This window comes from Antechinus flavipes, chromosome 3, assembly GCF_016432865.1.
Source record: "Antechinus flavipes isolate AdamAnt ecotype Samford, QLD, Australia chromosome 3, AdamAnt_v2, whole genome shotgun sequence".
In the NCBI taxonomy this organism is placed as follows: Eukaryota; Metazoa; Chordata; class Mammalia; order Dasyuromorphia; family Dasyuridae; genus Antechinus; species Antechinus flavipes.
The window spans coordinates 35,752,779-35,766,755 of NC_067400.1; the positions used below are offsets into that span (position 1 = coordinate 35,752,779).

Sequence of the window (13,977 nt, forward strand, 5' to 3'; positions counted from 1 at the left end):
ATGAGATCATATTTGTAAAATACTTTGCAAATCTCAAAGCACTATTGAAATTGTAGTGATGATGATAGTGAAAATGATGTTGAAAATAATGATGTAGCTTGACTTGACTTGGAGTGCTAATTTCCCCATCCTCCAAAGCTCTGTCAAATCAATTTGTAACATAGACTTCAGGTTAAGGTTGTGGGTTGAGAGTCTTTTGAGAATGTGTTCATATGGCTGAATACAATGTCTATGTAAAGTCCCCACAGTGAAAGGATCTCAACTCTCTTCAACAATGGAAATTAGAAAATGCTAGCTAATTCAGTGAACAAAGTACCAGGCCTGGAATTAGGATAGAACTAATTTTGGATGCCACCTAAAACACTTACTAGCTGTGTGACCATAGGCAAATGACCAAGCCACTCTCTGCCTCAGTTTCCTCACTTATAAAATGGGAGTAACAGCATATACTTCTCAAGGTTTCTGTGAGGTATAATGAAATTGTATTCATAAGACACTTTGTAAATCTAAAGTATTACATAAAGGCTAATAGTAATTATTACTTTTTTTAATGTCAGCAACAGGAAATAGCCAAAACTACAGGCAGATAAGTGTTGGACTACAAAATCATGGGGAGAAATCTGGAGGCCAAAAATTTCTTTTCTTTTTTTTATTTTTCTTTTTTAAATTTTTTTTGAGGCCAAAAATTTCAATCCAGGAGGTGGCTAAGATTTTATGTAGTGTATTACATTCTGAGTTCAAATCCTACCCTTGAAAGTATGGCTCAGAATAAATAACTCATCTTTGGACCTCAGTTTCCTCATTTGGAAAAATTCTTCCATAGGATTCTAAAAAGGTTTTCTGCCTCTAAATCCACTAACCCCTTTGTATATTTTACTATTTCTCTTAATGGCTACTAATAACACTTAATTCTTTCCTACTTAAGATCATGTTTCCAGAAATGAGAGGAACTTCAGAGATTGTCTAATTCAAACTTCTAATTTTTCAGATGAAGCAATTGTGTGCAATAAAAGTTGAGTGACTTGCTACAGCCATACAGATAATTTGTACATCAGTCACAAAAGCTCTCACTTTGGCTCACTCATTCCCTGAACATCCTCTCTGCTAGGGAGGCATAATCCCATTTTAATGAACTTGACAGGACACCAAAATCATTTAACTAAGTTCCAATTGCATTCAAATGATAATACTGTAAAAAAGTGAGCATTGCTTCTGGGGCTTTATTTGTTTAAAATTTCCAGGGCCTGTGGCATCCCCAGTGTCTGCAAACAGCTATGGTCTCTTTGGAAATTTTTATACATTGGAGCACTTTTTCTTTCATGTTTCATGGGATATGGTGAGTGGCCTAGGACCAACTGAAACAGTTGCTGCTTAATTCTCTTTTTTCACTATTTTGTTTGCTACCCAATATATCTGCCAAGTTCTGTCCAGAAGAAGATGCCTGGATAGAATGAAAAATAGTACTGGATTTTAAGTCTCAAGATCTGGGTTTCACTATTGATAGTATAAAATATTGGGGAATCTATTGGCCAAGGGAAAGTCAGGAACTATATGAGCGAAACTACGAAACACTTTCCATACAAATAAAGTCAGATCCAAACAATTGGAAAAATATCAAGTGCTTTTGAATAGGTGGAACAAATATAATAAAGATGACAATACTACCTAAACTAGTCTATTTAGTTATTGCTATACCAATCAAATTTCCAAGAAACTATTTTACTGACCTAGAAAAAATAACAACAAAATTCATCTGGAAGAACAAAAGGTCAAGAATTTCAAGAGAATTAATTTTTAAAAAAGCAAATGAAGGAGGCCTAGTTGTACCAGATTTAAAACCATATTATAAAGCAGCAGTCATCAAAACCATTTGGTACTGGCTAAGAAATAGGATAGTCAATCAGTGGAATAGATTAGGTTCACAGAATAAAATAGTCATTAACTATAGCAATGTAGTGTGTGACAAACCCAAAGACCCTAGCTTTTGGAATAAGAATTCACTATTTGACAAAAACTGCTGGGAAAATTGGAAACTAGGCATTGACCCACACCTAACACCATATACCAAGATAAGATTGAAATAGGTTCATGATCTAAGCAAGAATGATATTACAAACAAATTAGAAGAACATAGATAGCTTGCCTCTCAGACCTGTGGAGGAGGAAGGAATTTGTGACCAAAGAAGAACTAGAAATCATTACTGATCACAAAATAGATAATACTGATTATGTTAAGTTAAAAAGTTTTTGCAGATACTAATGCAGATAAGATTAGAAGGGAAGCAATAAATCGGGAAAACATTTTTACATTCAAAGGTTCTGATAAAGGCCTAATTTCTAAAATATATAGATAATTAACTCAAATTTATAAAAATTCAAGCCAGTCTCCAATTGATAAATGGTCAAAGGATATGAACAGACAATTTTCAGATGAAGCAATTGAAGCTATTTTTAGTTATATGAAAAAATGTTCTAAATCACAGTTGATCAGAAAAATGTAAATTAAGACAACTTTGAGATATCACTACATACTTCTCTGATTGGCTAAGATGACAGGAAAAGATAATGACGAATGTTGCAGAGGATGAAGGAAAACTGGGACACTGATACATTGTTGGTGGAACTGTCAATGGATCCAATCATCTGGAGAGCAATTTGGAACTAGGCCCAAAGAGTTATCAAACTGTGCATAACCTTTGATCCAGCAATGTTTCTACTGGGCTTATAACCCAAAGAGATCTTAAAGAAGGGAAAGGGACCCACATGTACAAAAATGTTTGTGGTAGCTCTTTTTGTAGTGGGTAGAAACTGGAAATTGAATGGAAGGCCATCAATTGAAGAATGGATGAATAAATTGTCATATATGCATGTGATGGAATATTATTGTTCTATAAGAAACAACCAACAGGATGATTTCATAGAGTCCTGGAGAGACTTAACATGGACTGATGCTAAGTGAAATGAGCAGAATCAGAAGATCATTATATGTGACAACAACAAGACTATATGACGATCAATTCTGATGGATGTGGCTTTCTTCAACAATGAGATGATTTAAACCAATTACAATTGTTCAATGATTAAGAGAGCCATCTACACCCAGAGAGAAAACCATGGGAACAGAGTGTGGATCACAACATAATATTTTCACTCTTTTTGTTGTTGTTTGCTTGCATTTTATTTTGCTTCACTGTTTTTTTTTTTTTGTGTGTGTGTGTGGCATGATAATTGTATAAATATGTATGCATACATTGGATGTAACATATATTTCTAATATGTTTAACATATATTGGATTACTTGCCATTTAGGGGAAGGCATGGGGGAAAAGGGAGCAATTGGAACACATTGGAACAACATTTGCAAGGGCTAATGTTGAAGAATTGTCCAGGCACATATTTTGAAAAATAAAAAGCTTTAATAAAAAAAAAAAAAAAGATCTGGGTTTCAGTCCTGGCTCTCGCAAATATGTGATGATTGGATACGTCCCTTCATTTTTTCTGAGCTTTTGTTTCCCTTTCCAAAAAAAAAAACCAGGAAGATTTGTTAAAGCATTAATCTATGATCCTATCTCTCTCAAAGCACAAGGAATCAAGGAGCAACCTAAGAATGACTTTATTAAAATGGAAAGGACATTGGAACTTTGCAGTGCTAGAGCCATGAGTTTCCTGTGTGTACCTTTCTGCTATTATAACTTACATGTGCATTCATTTTTCTCTTATTTTATGTGTATTTGTCAAAAAGCATGCCTAATATTTATGAGAGAAAATGTTGTTTATTTTTATTTTATTTTATTTTACTACTGTTCTTATAATGGCATCTCAGAAAATGTCTTTGTTTTGAGTTACGTGTGTTCTTGGGGTGATATTAAAGAGAAGAAGCATTGGTTTGAACCCATAAGCTGTAACTTTAGCAGTGTGGAAACTTTGGCCACCCAATCAAGTTAGAAGTGAAGTGGAAGCCAGTAGTGCTATCACAACTTATAGGTCTGTAAATAAAATAGTTTGAAACTGATAGAATCTCAGTCCCCTACTTCTTTTTCATGATTACTTTGCTTTCTTTCCAGGAGAAGGGACTCTTTGGTTCCAAAGTGGAAGAACAAAAAGAAGCAGCACTTTAAGCAAGATTATCTCAACTGATGAGTATTTTGGAAAGATCCCTTGACTCCTAGCAAATGCTTTTCAGGGAACTAAATCACAGTATATTACCTAACTGTTGGAGAATAGCTCTAGTGATTAGATGCCCCGAACAGGGCACACTCTACAACTTAGATAAAACCGACAGCAGCTCTCTTCTCACCTTAGAATGCCTCTTTCTTGTTTCAAATCATCCCCCATATGTGCTGCAGCTGGTTTTTGCTTCCTGTCACAGAGTTTGGGAATAGTATATACCACAAGCTGTGAGAAGAAGAGGATGGAGGGGGGGTGCTTTTAGGGTTTTTATGTTATTGTTATTTTTGCTTTGGATTTTGTTTAATGGAATGACTTTCATAAAAAGATATGAAAATCTACCCTTTAATGAATAAGCTGTCTTCTCCAAAAGGGTGAGATAAAGCCCACTTGGTAGCATGTCACTCAAGTATCATTGGTTGAATATTTGGTCTAGTATCAACTGACATTTTGTTTCCCTGGGATTGTATTTTAATCCACCTTCTCCTGATGGTAATTTCTCTATGATGTATACAAGTGTTAACTCTTGTCTCCTTAATTCAAGTTTTTCTTCTCTCTTTCTTCTTTGTCCTCTTTCTTTTTTCTTCATGTTGTTTGCCTTTGCCTTTTCTCTTTTACTTCCTCCTACTTTTTTCTTTTTCTGATTTCTTCTCTCCTTTTTCTCATCTACACTTTTGTTTTCTCTCTCTTTATTTACCTTTTCTTCTTTTCTCACTCTTCATCCTTCTCTTATCTTTTTCTTTTCTAGTCTCTCTCTGCTTTATTCTTTCCTTATTCCCATAAATCTTTTAGCTCTCTTCTTTCTCCTTGCCTTTTCCTGCCCATTTAACTCATCATCATCATCTTTTTTTTTTCTCTCTCCCCCTCTCTATGTCTTTGTCTCTATTTCTCTTTGCCGCCCCTTCTCTCTCTCCTCTCTCTCTCCTTCTTTCTGTCCTTCCCTCTTCCTCATGAATACTCTCATCCAAGATATTAATTTTAACCTGAAAGTCTAGCAGACTTAAATCTGCTTTGTTTTTCCCATATGCTATTTGTATGGTAAAAAGAGCAAAGAAAGACTATAAATATCAGTGTTTTTGTGCCATTTCTGAAGCCTAATTGATAATGAACCAAGAGGGAACTGGAAAGTAACTTAAGAAAACTCTGGTTCAACTCAATTTCACTTTAAAATTATTTTTGATTTTTATTTTTCACATAGTTAAAATTTCTTATAGTGTCCTTTCCTCTTCCCTTCCCAGGGAGCCATCCTATAATGAACAATTGTTTTAAAGGACACAAAGAGAGAGAGAAAGAGAGAGAGAGAGAGAGAGAGAGAGAGAGAGAGAGAGAGAGAGAGAGAGAGAGAGAAAGAAAGAGAGAGAGAGAAAGACACACACACACAGAGAAAGACACACACAGAGAGAGAGAAAGACAGACAGACAGAGAGAGAGAGAGAGAGAGAGAGAGAGAGAGAGAGAGAAAGAGAGACAGAGAGAAATCAGCAAACTCTCAAAACAAAAAAAAATGCATTGTTCCAAATTTACAAACCTCCCCCGCCTCCCCCCTCCCCTTCCCAACTATTGCAAAGGATTGAAGTGGTAAAACATCTTTGGGATCAGGCTGGTTTTTTTGTAGTTTTATTCCATCCACTTATATAGTATTTTGTTTTTATTTTGTTTTATGTTTTTTCAGTTGATAGTTGTCATTAGTATGTGTGTTGTTTTTCTTGGCACAGATTACTTGAATGCAATTGTGTTCCCATGCTTTTCCATATTCATTATTCATTACAGCACAGTAGCACTCATTTCACTCCTGTAAAGTATCCTTTTCTTTTGTTTCTTAGTTTTGTTAACATATATCTATACATGATAGATCCTGATTGTTCTTTTTATTTCTTCTGATTTTGTTATGATTTCACTTTTTTTACATGACATTTTGTTGATTTAATTTTCTGCCCTCTTGTTTTGGATCAACTTGGATAAATTTATTATTTTTAAGTTTTTTTTAAGAACAAGCTTTTAATTTCTTTAATTCTTTTGTTTCTAATTAATTTATTTCTCTTTTAATTTTAAATGTCTCCTCTTTTGTTTTCATTTGAAGTTTGTTCATTTGTTGGAAGGTTAATTTTTTTAGTCATATACATATTTTAAATACATAAAATGTTTAAAATTTCCCTATTTTTACATTGTCTTGTAATATTTCTGAAATATCTTACAATAAGAGAAAACTACATGATCAATTTTTGCAAGAGTTCAATATAGTTCTGAGAAATACATATCTTTTAGGAGTCCCATTTAGAAATATATATATATATATATAATAAATTATGTGTGTATGTATATTTATGTGTGCAAACACACAAATACATACCCTATTTTCTTCAATATTTTGTTAAATTCAACAACTTTTCTTTTTTTGTTCATCTTTCTATTAAAATTATCCAAAATGAGAGTAGGTCATTAACATATCCTTTTTATCATGAAATTCCTGCCTCTATGTTTTTGTGCCTAATTTTTAGATTTAGTTAATTTTTATATTTTAAATATCTAACTTGAATTTTTCCTTAATGAATTTAGATTGAGAAATTTGGTCATATAAGTTTAAGTTTGATATCAGTTTCTTGGCTTTGGTTCCTTTAAACATAATGTAGTTTTCTTCATCTTTTTTTTTTTTTTTTACATTATGAATTTTAGTTATATGTTTTGTCAGATAACTATTGAAATTCCTGCTTTTTTATTCCCCTTGATCATAGAATATTTTGTTTCAGTTTCTCATCTTTATTTGATTTATTTTTGCTTTCTTCTCTCCCAATTCTACTTTTGACTCTGGTCTCAACTGTCTCCTCAACCTGGAGATGCTTCCTCCTACCTTTTTCTCTTATGGTTGAGCTCCTGCTCACTATGTCCATTTGAAGAGGTATCTGGGGAAGTCAAAACTTATTTCCATTCCTGTTCTTTGGACTTTTCTCAGATTACCCCTCTTTCTCATCTTGAAGGTACTGCTACCTCTGCAAGTGTTCCTTTCCTCCCACTGTTGAGTTTCTTCCTGGAATCTCCATTTAAGGAAGACCAACCTTAGCTCACTTTTCCTGGACTTCACTCCTAAATCTTTAGATGTTTTACCTTCGTTCCCTATTTTCTCCCTTTCTTTTACTTATTTAGCTATCTTTTCTGTGTTGTTTCCTTTCATTAGAATGCAAATATTTTGAGACTAGAGACTTCTCATTTTCACAGAATTTCTTTTCTTATCAAATCTCTTAGGCTCTTTTATTTTGTTGAATTATTAATAGATTTATATGTTAGGTTTATAGTTTCCTCCATTTGTCTGCATTACCTTTTTTTCTCAATGAGGACTTTTTTATCTGCTCTTTTTCTTTAAAGACAATACCGTCTCTAGTTATTTTTACTTAATTTATTTTAAAGAAACATTATTTTCACAGGCTTTCTCCCCCTCATTCTCAAGTGACTTTCACCTTTTGTTTTTTATCCCCTTTCCTAGATTTGGAATTCTACTTCACTTATTAATTCTTTCAAACTTATTCACTTTATCACTTTATTGAATTGTATCCCTCTTTCTTTCTTGGGTAAGTCTTTAAGCAAAACTTTCCTCTCCTCCTTTTAGTCATCCTTTGTTATTTTTCCTGCCTTTTTTTATGTTACACTTTAATATTTATCCCTTTGTGAGTTTTTAAAGACAAATCACAGAATGGCCATTCCATTGTTACTGTGATTTATCATAGAAATCTTTCACTTTCAAATTTTTTTTTCCTTTTTGTTCTGTAATTATTTTGTTACTTATACTCTCTATGGTATTTATATTTATTTACTTTTTGATTTTGTTGCCTGAAATATTGGAAAACTGAATAACTTGATCATTTTTTTCTTGCAGATAGTCTTCAAATGCTTCTATTTTGGTGACTACCCATAATTAAAATTAGTGATTAGTTCTAGGTTTGCAGAGTATATCACATTTGGTAGCATCTTGAACTCCTTTGCTCTTCAACACACATTATTATATTCTTTTCTGTTGATTCTGATAGGTTCAGAATAACCTTGTTATTCAAATTTTCTTTTCTTCAATTTTGAAGTTTCTTCTCCTGATCACTCATGGAATATGTTTTATCTCATTGGAATTGTTAAATTTAACTACTGTTCATGGCCCATGGATATGGTGGCAGGACTCAAGTCAGGAAGAGTCAACTTGAGTTCAAATCTGGTCTCAGATGTTTATTAGCTGTGTGACACTGGGCAAGTCTCTTAACTCTGTTTGCCTCATTTCCTCATCTGTAAAATATGAGAGAGAAGGAAATGGTGAAATCACTCTGGTATCTTTGCCAAGAAAACCCTAAATGTCACAAACTCATACATGAATGAAATTACTTAATAACAAAACAAAGTCATTGTTTATATTACTATGTTGATCCTAAATACTTCTTTCCAATTTGTTCATATACTTTCTTCCCATTTACAAAAAAGTTCTATGTTTCATTTTAAAGTACACAATAATATTCCATTATTGTACCATGGTTTCTTCTGCTATTACTCTAATCATTTGGGTCCAGATTAATTTCTATTTTTTAATTATCTGTCCCTCCTTCACACACAGTCTCCACAATCAGCAGTACTACTAATATAACTACTACTACTACCACTCCTCTTAAGTATTTGAGGAGGTATATTGAATTTTTATATTTTTGTCATCTTTTTGGTATATATTCAACAATGAGATCACTGGTTCAAAGAGTATAAACAGTTTAGTTATTTTTCTTAAATGAATATAATTTTTTTCAGGTTAAAACTCCTCTCATTTTATGTATCAAGGAAATATAACCATGTGTAATGACTTGCTTAAGGTCACACAGACAGTTAATGAAAAGGGTCAGCTTAAATTCAAGCCTTTTATGTTCCAAACTTGTACTTAATTGTTTCCCTTTGAGTTTTCAATAATTCATTTTTTACTTAAAATCCCTTATGTGGGTGTAGACTTTCTGCAATACACATAAATCAAAATCCTTCACTCACTGAAATGAAACTATGCCAGAAAAGATTTTTAAGAATGAATAGAGTACACTCAGTAGAACTTGTCATTTTTTCCAGGATGGAAGTATTATAGGCCATGGGAAAGGGAAGGAACATGATGTGCTTCATCCATTTCCTGGTTATTTTGATCTCATTATAATAATATAAACCTCTGCTGGGCATGGACTCAATACGGTTTTTCTCATATAGAACAGGGAAGTCTGTGGACCAGCTCTTACTGTCCCTTCTAAGGTTTCAAGAATGACATTCCTTTTTCAAGCAAAGAGGGAACTCAAAGATCCAAATCTTTCTAGTTACACATGTGTTCATTGATAAACACCACAGGATTTCAAGCCCTTGGGTTCTATTAAAGGAACCCAATGTTTTCCTGGGGTGAAAGGTAGTGAATTCATCCTTACTGAAGGATTTTAAGTAAAGTCTGGAAAACCATTTGATGGATGAATTGTCACCCTTTAATATACTGAAATAAAGAAGAGGTTGTGTGAATGTGATTAGAAATAGAGTCTGAGATCTTCATGAGAGCAGGGAACTGCTTTTATCTAAACTTTATATTTCTAGTGTTCTGCATTTAGCAAACATTTAATTTGCTAAATGAAGGAAAAAGAATTAAGATTATAGATCTGGATTGGAAAGTGATTTTAGTAGCCATCAAAGCCAACTTCCTCGTTTTTTGAAATGGGAAACTGAGGCACAGAGGAGTTAAGAGATTTAATCAGCATTGTGAACATAGCAAGCATCTGAGGCCCTATTTGAACTCATATTTGATTCTAGTTCCAACACACTTCCCAGTGTACAATTTAGTTGACAATGAAGTGAAGAGCAGATTGAACCTATCAGTTCCTTATGAACAGCTCGGATGGGAAACTGATGATGCTTTCAAGTCAAAGAAACTGATGGAAGAGCATCATTTTTTTTCAATCTAAAAGGTATTCCATTCCATTTCTATCCACTTATGTAACCTCTCTAACTCTTATTGAACTATTATAATACCCTCCTAAGTGTACTCTTTACCTTCAATCTCTCTTCTCTCAAATTCTCCTTCCATATCATTTCCAAGTAGGTATTTTCAAAGGACAGATCTCATCAAATGGTCATTTTGAAATGACCATATCATTTCCTTGTTCAAGAAGGAGGCAATGCATCCATTGTTTATCATTTAGAGTCCTAGATAATTTGGCTCCAATCTCACATTTTGGACTAATTTCCCAGTTATTATTCCTTATGCACCTTACTTTCTGACCAATCAGGACTACTTGCTATTCTCCATCCACGATTTTTTTTTAATATGAGTCTATGTTTTTCCCCAACCCATTCCCACTCTGGGAATATTCTTTCTCACCTTAAAAATTTTAAATTCCTAGTTTCAGTCATTTGCACAGTCATTTGACAAAACCTCCACAAAGCCATTTCGAACTATTTTTTTTTAACTTTTTCTATATTTTAGATTTAAGTCTTTATGTAACAACTGGGATACACTATTCTCCCAGAAGAAACTAAGGTCTTCAAAGGCAAAAAGTATTCATGAAGAATACAAAATAGGTATTTAATAAAAGTTTGCTGGATTGTAACATACATAAATCTGGCATTAAAAAGTCAAAGCAATAAGACAAATCTATGAGTTAGAGATCAAAGATTCACAGTATTTTGTTCTTCATAATTTTAAAGTGCTACTTGGGAAGGAAAGACTGTGTTAATGGGGAAAGTATTGAACTGGAGAAAAGGATCTGGATTTAAATCCCAATTCTGCTATTTTGTCACTGTATGAAACTGGAAAAGTCTCTTAAACTCTCAATATGATTACCTGTATTTTGTAGTCAGGGAATTGTGCTACAACTTTAGAGTTCCATAAGAATGTAAATCCATTCATTCTGTTTTGGTAGAGTGCTCTCATCCTATTTTAGAAAGATAGATGGAGTCAGAAGTTGAAGAAAAATAATGATGGTCACTTTCCTAATGGAGCAATATAGAGAAAGGCTCAAGAAGATTTATTAAAATCAGCAAAAATCAATGTTCAGAAGACTCTACTAGTCTGATGTAGACTGCACAATGCATGACAATGGTAGGGTTCTATGCAGTGTGACCAGTGTAAAGACACTCTCAGAAAAATGCAGAACATGAATTACATCCCTTTACACAAGTCATCTGGCCACACATGTTGTCTCTAAGTTAGCCTAAAAGCATGTCCCCTGGTAACATATATTCCTTACATATGGCTGACCACTCATGTTCTTTATGTATCTGCTCTACCAGAATCTGACCTGGTAACACATGTTTCCTATATGCCTGGCCATTTATGCATAATTCCTTCATGTGTCTGCTCTTCCTGCTAATGAGCATGTTTGTGGAAATATGTGCTCTAGATTAATTTCTTACTGCATTTTTTACTATAATATTTTGTAAATGCCGTTTTTCTAAGTTATGTTCCCTAAATGACTAATAAAGCATGGGAGAGCTATAATCTTGAGCAGACATGAACCCACATAATAATTTGAAAATGGGATAGCTCTTCTGAGGCAATCCCTTCAGTAAAGCACGTATATCCCAGTTGGTACAGAAAACAAAACAACAGCACCAAAAAGATTCCTTCCCTCAAGGAAATTGAAGTCTACTGGGAAATGCAATGATCATATTAATAACAAAATCTAGGCTAGAACTCCAGTGGTGAATAGTTAGTTCTTTTTTTTAAAAAATAACATCCAGAAAGGGTAAGAAATTCTACCTATGGATGCATATTTAATGAAATCATAGCTTTTCATGAAGAAAGAACATCAAAAATTATTGATTTAGATGTTGAAATATTTCCAAAGTTCTCTCCTGTTAAAAATGTTATACTGGGATGTTTGGTCACGTAGACTATTATAGATATTTATCCAGAGGTGGAATGGAATAAAGGAGTTCTAGAAAGAGCCAGAAGGGAAGTTCCAATTAACTTTTAGAGGCATCTTCTAGTACCATACCCTTGAGCTGAAAAATCTCTATTTCTTCTTATATATGTAGCATCCACAGAAGCACAACTGCTATTTGGGAAATTGGAACATTTTTTACAACATAGATAAGAAAATGGGATCTACATCTCTGATAATTATGGGATGAAGGATTAAATTCCTTTTTGAATGCATTGTATGTTTAAATAACAATCCTTCATCACTGGATAAAGGTCTCCTGTGAAGAAAAGTTCACTTCCCAGATCATATTATGCAGAGGAAATAACAACAGTAATAATGATACCTATTATTTATATAACCTTTGAAGGTATTCAAAACAGTATATTCATGACCTCATTTGTAAATGAAAATAATTATAATTTCCACAAGAAAATACATTTTCATGTTACACCTGGCAAATGAAAAGAGCTAGGGAAAAAGTGATATATGGAGACTACCTAGAACACTGAATGGGAAGTGTACTGTAAGGGGTAAAAAGGAGAACATGAAAAATTCTGTGGAAAATAAGGGCAGAGTTGGAAACACAATTTGTCTTTTGTGACACATGTTTTGGGATAGAGCCATGGAGATGATTTAAAGGAAAATCTGGGGAAAAAAAGAGTTCAGAACAACAGAAAATACTCTTCTTTTCTCTTCTCCCCTCTCCACCCCTTCTTTTTTCTCCCCACTCCTCTCTTTTCCTTCCACCCTGCCCTTCCCCTTTCCTACCTTCCCTTCTCCACTCCTCTCTTCTCAGTCCCATCCTTCACTTCCCCTTCTTTCCTTTTTATCCCTCCCTTTCCTTTCTCTTACCCTTGTCATCTCTCCTCTCCTGTCCTTTCCTTCCCTTATCTTCTTTCTGTACTTTTCTTTTTGTTATTTCACTGTTTTTGCCTCTTCAGTTTTCCCCCTGTAATCTTGGGACTCCATAACTAAATCCTCTTAGTTTTCAGTAATATTCTCCAGAGCCAGTGGCATGAAGCTTCCACCTGACATGGAACATTTTCACTTGTCTTATGTTTTCTTGAAAAACTGAGCTAAGAATAGCTCAGCTGCTGTTGATGAGCAAGGCTAAACATAGAAAATGTCACCCTCAGTTTCCGCAACTATAAATAATGAGAAAGCTAAAGGGTATTTTGTTGTCGACTTAGTCCAGGGAAGCCAAGGAGTCATCTTGCCAGTATTCTTCAATTGGCTTCATCACCACTCAAGAAATGAACTGCATGCTGAACTATCTATCCAAGGCAAAGCTTCTTTATACCCAGATAAAATGGCTAGCCACAGAATGGATGCTAAGTACTCATGCTGTATTGTATATATTTATCTCTGCCTCTATCTCCACACACACACACACACACACACACACACACACAATTTTCCTCCTATTAAATTATTGTGATCTTGTTCCATAGTAACATCTTTCTTATTAATATCTAGGTTGTTGGTTGGTTCATAAAACCTGATTTGATATTATGCACTTTAACAACAATATTATATGAGAATCAATTCTGATGGACATGGCTCTCTTCAACAATGAGAGGATCCAAATCAGTTTCAATTGATCAGTAACGAACAGAACCAGCTACACCCAGCAAAAGAACACTGGGAAATGAGTGTGGACCACAACATAGCATTTGTACTCTTTCTGTTGTCGTTTGCTTGCATTTTTGATTTTTCCCAGGTTATTTTTACCTTTCTAAATCCAATTTTTCTTGTGCAACAAGAGAACTGTATAAATATGTACATATATATTGTGTTTAAGATATACGTTAATATGTTTAACATATATGAGACTGCCTGCATCTAAGGGCAAGAGTGGAGGGAAGCAAGGGAAAAGTTGGATCAGAAATGTTTGTAAGGATTAATCT

General features: G+C 33.9%; 1 long non-coding RNA gene across 1 annotated transcript; it reads right to left on the bottom strand.

Moving 5' to 3' along the window:
* Nucleotides 1-5,767: 5,767 nt before the first annotated feature.
* LOC127552888 (uncharacterized) lies at nt 5,768-13,454 on the bottom strand. Its single transcript, XR_007951604.1, has 3 exons — nt 12,923-13,454; nt 10,987-11,077; nt 5,768-8,429 (listed from the first exon to the last, which is right to left on the bottom strand). It is a non-coding gene; the product is annotated as an uncharacterized LOC127552888 (long non-coding RNA).
* Between the last annotated feature and the right edge of the window lie 523 nt (nt 13,455-13,977).